The sequence below is a fragment of the Hemicordylus capensis genome, chromosome 17 (assembly GCF_027244095.1).
Source record: "Hemicordylus capensis ecotype Gifberg chromosome 17, rHemCap1.1.pri, whole genome shotgun sequence".
Taxonomy (NCBI): domain Eukaryota; kingdom Metazoa; phylum Chordata; class Lepidosauria; order Squamata; family Cordylidae; genus Hemicordylus; species Hemicordylus capensis.
The window spans coordinates 2,497,963-2,504,879 of record NC_069673.1 but is presented as its reverse complement, the minus strand read 5'-3'; the positions used below and the strand labels follow the sequence as shown (position 1 = coordinate 2,504,879).

Genomic DNA, 6,917 nt, shown 5'->3' with positions numbered 1-6,917 from the left:
GGGGCGGTGCACAGCTGACGGCCTTGCTTGTGGTGCTCGGAGCCATCGCCGAGCCTGGTGGGACAAATGGCCTGGCATCAACACACCCTGGCAAGTGTGGCGCGTCTGTGGTCACGCTAGTGCAAATGGGGTCTCAGCGACTGGATGGTCCTCTCCCACAAAGCGAGACCCCGGGGCTCTCTCCTCGCCTGGGCCAGACTGGTCCACTTCTCCCGCGACCTCCTTTTCACACTGTTGGGGCTGAGGCTGTAGCTCATAACAACGTATGAACATAGGATGCTGTCGCCTACTGAGTCAGACCCTGGGTCCATCTAGCACAGTGTTGTCTGCACAGACTGGCAGCGGCTTCTCCCAGGTTGCAGGCAGGAGTCTCTCTCCCAGCCCTATCTCGTTGGAGATGCTGCCAGGGAGGGAACTGGGAAGAACCTTCTGAGGGCAAGCCGGTATGTGCTCTTTTCAGAGCAGCCTCATCCCCTAAAGGGAAGATCTTTCAGTGCTCACACATGTAGTCTCCCATTCAAAGGCAAACCATAGGAATAAATGGTTTCACATAGGAACACAGCCCCTGCTAACTGGGCAAAGAGGCACCTTTTACCGTGGTGATTCTCTTTATTGACCAGGGGGAGAGTAACTGGCCCTATCCGCCCCCAGCACAGTACTTCCAGTGACTGTTGCTGGTGTCTGTCTTATGTTTTGTTTTAGAATGTGAGCCCTTTGGGGACAGGGAGCCATCTTATTTATTTATTCTCTGTGTAAACCACCCTGAGCCATTTTTGGAAGGGCGGGATAGAAATCGAATTACAACAACAACATAGGAAGTTGAGTCAGACCATTGGTCTATCAAGCCCAGTATTGTCTTCACAGACTGGCAGCGGCTTCTTCATGGTTGCAGGCAGGAGTCTATCTCAGCCCTATCTTGGAGATGCTGCCAGAGAGGGAACTGGGAACCTTCTGCTCTTCCCAGAACGGCTCCATCCCCTGAGGGGAAGATCTTCCAGTGCTCACACTTCTAGTCTCCCATTCAAATGCAACCAGGGTGGACCCTGCTTAGCTAAGGGGACAAGTCATGCTTGCTCCCACAAGAACAGCTCTCCTCCCTGGTCTTCTGGTACAAAACAGTCGGGTACCAAATACCCGACTGTCAACCTTGTTCAAGATGGCAAGATGGGAGCAATGGGAGAGCAGGAGGACACTGACACCTTCCCCTACTTTACGGCCACTGTATCCGGGCTTTCCAAATCCGGGTGCCTAATTTGCCTATTATGTAAATAGGCATGAAAATAATTTCTGAGCAGAAGAGTGACGGCACATTTTGCTCCCGATCTCCGCTTCGACAAGGTCGAGAGCTTAGCTTTTTCTTTCTTACCGTTTAAAAATGAAAACTGAAATCCGGGTGAATCTGAGTGAAATGCTTCGTTTTAACCATTTTAAAACTTAACGTTAATATCTATTTTATTCTACTGTTTTTATTATATGTTTTGTAAATTTTAAATCTTTTATATTTTGTACACCTCCTAGAGATGTACATATCAGGCGGCATAGAAATCTGATAGATAGACAGACAGATAGATAAAATAAATATAAAAAATCTGGGTGAAACCCAAAATTCTAGGGGGCATGGCAACTCCACCCTACTTGGAGTCCCTGGTATCCTCGTGGGTTGTTGATTTCTCCCCCCACTCACCCACCCGCCCCAGTTAGGTTTCATCACCAGTTTAAAATTTGCTTGGGAGGCAACTGCTTTGGGGGGCAGTTATTAGGATTTTTGAAAATGGGGGGGTACACACCAAAACACTGTCTTACAAGCCTCCTGCTTTCCTCCTTCCTTGGGATTAATATCCACGCCTTGGAACCTCGAGTAGATTCTTTGCGTCCCTTTCAAGACAGCTGTTCGGATGAAGCAGGAAGAAGGAATGCGAGATGGGAGGGACCAGCTGGCCCTGCGGTTTGGGCTGGACTGGGGTCATGATGATATGAGCTACTGTCTCTGTCTGCCTGGATTGAGCAGGGCGGGCGGGGGGGGACCACAGCCCCCCTCCTCCTTCCCTGGACCGTCTTGGTTGCTTGAAATGCCTGTCCGGAGCGTGGGGGCCACGTAAGTCCTCCAGATTTCTGGATCTGGTTTTCTGGACTTTTGAATGGCTGGATCCGGTTTTTGGACCCGGTTTGTGGCTTCTGGATCTGGTTTCTGGATCGGGCCTTCTAGATTTCTGTCTTTCTAGATCTGGTCTTTTAGAGTTCTGTCTTTCTGGAGCGGGTTGGCCCCCAAACTGGCATCTAGTTTTGATGTTATCCCGTTTTAGTGTTATCTAGTTTGTAATTGCGATTTTAATTGGTTTTTTAGTTTTGATTGTTATGTATTTTTGATTTTAGTGTAATCCACTCTGAGACACTTTGGGAAGTGTGGTATGTAAATCAAATCAAATTAAATTAAATCAATCAATCAATCAATCAATCAATCAATCAAATCTTCAATTAGTGCTCTGCCCTAAGATATGGTCCTTTGGCTGCTGTTAGGATTTCTGAAACCCCACTAGTCAGGGAACATAGGTAGCGGCCATATACTGAGTCAGACCCTTGGTCCTTCTAGCTCAGTATTGTCTACCCAGACTGGCAGCGGCTTCTCCAAGGTTGCAGGCAGGAGTCTCTCTCAGCCCTATCTTGGAGATGCTGCCAGGGAGGGAACTTGGAACCTTCTGCAGATTGGCTCCATCCCCTGAGGGGAATCTCTTTCAGTGCTGACACATCGTCTCCCTTTCATATGCAACCAGGGCGGACCCTGCTTAGCAAAGGGGACAAGCCATGCTTGCTACCACAAGACCAGCTGTCCTCCACACTTGATCGGCTGATGTGTGTTCACAAAGATCAAGGGAGGAGGAGGAGAGAGTGAGAGGGCAACCCGCGTTCTGTGCCAGGCGTTTTATCGAGGGTGGATGAAAAGCGGACCCACCCAGCTCCTGCCTCCCACACGATCACCCTCCCCACCCCAAACTTTGGAAATGCACAGCCAATCAGGAGTGAACCCGGCTCTCCAATCCTTCTGGATGCTCCTCTCACCCGGTTTAGGTTCAGCAGAACAGACCGACTCTATAAGGTCCCACTTTTCGCAGCACCTTGTGCCGAGTTTGACAAGTAAGCAACCATTCATTGCAAGGATGGCACCATAAAATACCAGGAAGGCATGGAACAAAACTGGAAAGCGAGGAATGGGAAATCTTGTCTCTCTCAGTCATGTGAGGACCAGAGGCATCAGGCGAGGGGCAGCTGGTGTCGGATGTGGCCAGGTTGGTTTGAGACTGGTGTGTGGCTGAAATACACAGGAAGATAGGAAGCTGCCTTATATCCAGTCAGCTTGGTCCGTCTAGCTCAGGATTGTCTACACTGACTGGCAGCGTCTCTCCAGGGTTTCTGGCCAGAGTCCCACCCAGTCCTGTCTGGAGATGCTGCCAGAGACCGAACCTGAGACCTTCTGCATGCAAGGCCTATGGTGGACTAGTTTCAGGACATCCTATCTCCCTTCCAGATGGCCACGGAATGCACTGGGTTCCCCAGTGGCCATCTGTGTCTGCGCCTGTGAGAATCTGGCCAGGTTGAAGTGGCCTCCACAGGTGGCAGATTTTTGGATGCTGTCGCTGGACCCACCATCTGGCATTATTGGGAGCCATGGGGAACCATTGGCAGTCATGGGGAATCATTGGGAGTCACAGAACCATTGGGAGCCACAGGAAACCATTAAAAGCCACGGGGAACCATTGAGAGTCACGGGGAACCGTTGGGAGCCACAGGGAACCATTGGGAGCCACGGGGAACCATTGGGAGCCACAGGAAACCATTGAGAGTCACGGGGAACCGTTGGGAGCCATGGGGAACCATTAGGAGCCACGGGGAACCATTGGGAACCATGGTGAGCCATTGAGAGTCACGGAGAACCATTGGGAGCCATGGGGAACCATTGAAAGCCACGGGGAACCATAAAAAGCCACAGGGAACTATTGGTAGTCACAGGGAACCATTGGGGACCACGGGGGAACCATTGGGACCACAGGAAACCATTGGGAGCCACGGGGAACCATTGAGAGTCACGGGGAACTGTTGGGAGCCATGGGAAACCATTGGGATGTTCTTCTGCACAGACCTTATAGAAACGGATGGGAAGGTGTGGGGGATTCTTCTTCTTCCTGAATTTGCGGGTGCTATTTGAATTCTCTGCCTGAGGCCTCAGACTAGCTTGGGCCAGCCGTGCTGGCAAGGAATTCCCCTCGGTTGATGAATGTTCTTAAGAGCCAGTGTTGGAGAACTTTTTTCTCTCCTCTGGAGCAATAATAAAAAAAAAGCTATAGTTCTAAGAAGCAGGAAACATTCCACAGGGCTTTGAGGGAAAAAAAAAAAGAAATCACAGCTGCGGACCTGGACACAGTGTTGGGTTGGAGCCAGTGTTTAGGCATGAAGGAAAGGGTGGGAGGGGAAAAAAAACCCCAACCAGGTCCATGCACATGTTCTAGCAATTACTGAAAATGGGTCACTTAAGAAGCTGCTAGCCCTGGGGAAGGCAGGTGTCCTGGGTATAATATCTGGGACCGCAACATTTCGGCTGGAGAGAGACCGCAGTTTGGAAGGTGGCAGAACGGAGACATAGCTGTCTGTGGAGCATTTATTCAATCCTGTTAACACAAGCTTATGGGAGGAGAGCTGGTCTTGTGGTAGCAGGGATGAATTGTCGCCTTTCCTAAGCAGGGTCTGCCCTGGTTTGCATTTGAATGGGAGACTCCATGTATGAGCACTGGAAGATCTTCCCCTTAGGGGTCGGGGCCGCTCTGGGAAGAGCACCAGCCTGCTTGTATGCAGGAGGTTCCAAGTTCCCTCCCTGGCAGCATCTCCAGACAGGGTGGAGAGAGACTCCTGCCTGCAACCATGGAGAAGCCGCTGCCAGTCCGGGTAGACAATACTGAGCTAGGTGGACCAAGGGTCTGACTCCGTATATGGCAGCTTCCTGTGTTCTTAACACTTCTATTCCCTGACTGTTCAGAAATCCCGATCAGCCACAGAAATCCACAGAAATCTTGCAGAAATCCGCAGAAAACCGCAGAAATCCCGATCAGCCACAGAAGGACAGGGCCGAGCATGCCCGGCATGCAGGAAGTCCTGAGTTCCAGTTCCAGCGGCTCAGTTAGTAGGGATGTGCACGAATCAATTTTTTCGATTCGATGCGTACCCAAATTGAATCACCTCCGATTTGTGTCAGGTCCAAATCTGGCCAGCTAGCACAGGGGCGGTTTGTTATTTCCACAAATCACCCGAAACACGTAGATCCGGGTACAAATCACGCGTCACCTGAATCGATTCGCACATCCCTATCAATCCGCTGAGCCGGAAAGTCGTTCCAGCCTGCGACTGCAAAGAGCTGGCAGCAGCAGGGAGCGTGGCAGAGCCTCGACGACAGAGTGTCTGCTTTGCAAGCAGAATGATCCAGGTCCCAGCCCCAGAAAGGTCACTGTCTGATAACCCGGAGATCTGCTTCCTAGTGTAAGCCAGGGTGGCACAACTTTGCCCCTCCAGCTGTTTGGGGACTACAACACCCATCACCCCCCTGCCATGGCAGCCAATAGTCAAGGAGGATAGGAGTTGTAGTCCAGCATCTGCAGGAGGGCCGAGGCTGTGCCGCTTTGGTGTGGGACGATACTGAACAGAATGGACCAATGGTCTGATCCAGCATAAGGCCGATTCTGCTGTTCCGAACAGACGGAACAATATTATGTGGGTCACCGGCAAGGCTGGTGTCTGGGGTAGGTTCACCAGTCCTTCAAGACTGGCCTGGAGTTTCCAAGAGCAGGCACACATCTCCAGGAGCTTTTTCACACCCGGTTTTTAGTTTGCATCTCTACGGAATGAAAGGGGTGAGTTCACATATTGGCCAAATTGACCCCGAAGTCCCTGTCAGCCCTTGGGGAGCACTTCACACACCATTCAGGCTTTTTATTAAAAACACTAGTGTTTTTAAGCCCGTTAAAACAACGGGTGCTAGTAGGGCGGCCTCTGTTGCCGTCTTTCCTCTCCCCCGCACTCGGCTTTCTCCGCCGCCTCGGCCGTTTTGCTCTTCCCTGTGCTCGGTCCTGTCCCGCTGCCGCCGTCTTTTTCCACCGTATTCCCCCTCCCCCCCATGGTCAGGCCGTTCCCGCCGCCGCTGTCTTTCCCTGCCCCGCGGTCGGTCCGAAACCGCTGCCGCCTCTGTTGTTTTCGGCGGCCGGGCTGAACCCGCCGCCGCCGCCTCACCTCTTCCAGTGGCTGGGCTGGACCCACCGCCCCCGGCTCTGCCCTCCCCGTGGCTGCCTCTGGCCTTCCTGTGCCCGGGCCGACCAACCGGCCAACATGGCCGCCCACCCGCCCCCGGCGTCTTTCCCTTCCTTGCGGCCGCCGCTGCCCCTGTTCTTTTTGGCGGGCGGGCCAGACCCGCCGCCGCCTCTCCTATCCCCGCGGCTGGCCTGGACCCGCCCCCACCGCCTCTGCTCCCCGGTCCCCTCTTCTCCTTCTCCTGGACCATGAGCCAACATGGCCGCCGTGTCTCTGTGGCCGTATCTTTCTCGGACGTTCTAGGCATGCGCTCTGCGCATGCCCGGAACGGCCAAGAAAGACACGGGCGCAGAGACACGGGAACACACCCTGGCTCTTTATTATAGAGGATAAGAACAGCCCTGCTGGATCAGGCCCAAGAAGGCCCATCTAGTCCAGCATCCTGTTTCTCACAGTGGCCCACCAGATGCCTCTGGAAGCCACAGGCAGGAGTTGAAAGGGGCATGCCCTCTCTCCTGCCGTTGCTCCCCTGCAACTGGTACTCAGAGACAACCTGTCTTTGAGGCTGGAGGTGGCCTATAGCCCTCCGACTAGTACCATTGATAGACCTCTCCTCCATGAAGTTATCC

General features: G+C 52.8%; 1 protein-coding gene across 5 annotated transcripts in view; it reads left to right on the top strand.

Annotated features, from left to right (window-relative positions):
- ADAMTSL2 (ADAMTS like 2) overlaps window positions 1–6,917 on the top strand; it is a 137,806-nt gene that overhangs the window by 66,585 nt on the left and 64,304 nt on the right. The window lies entirely within an intron of this gene.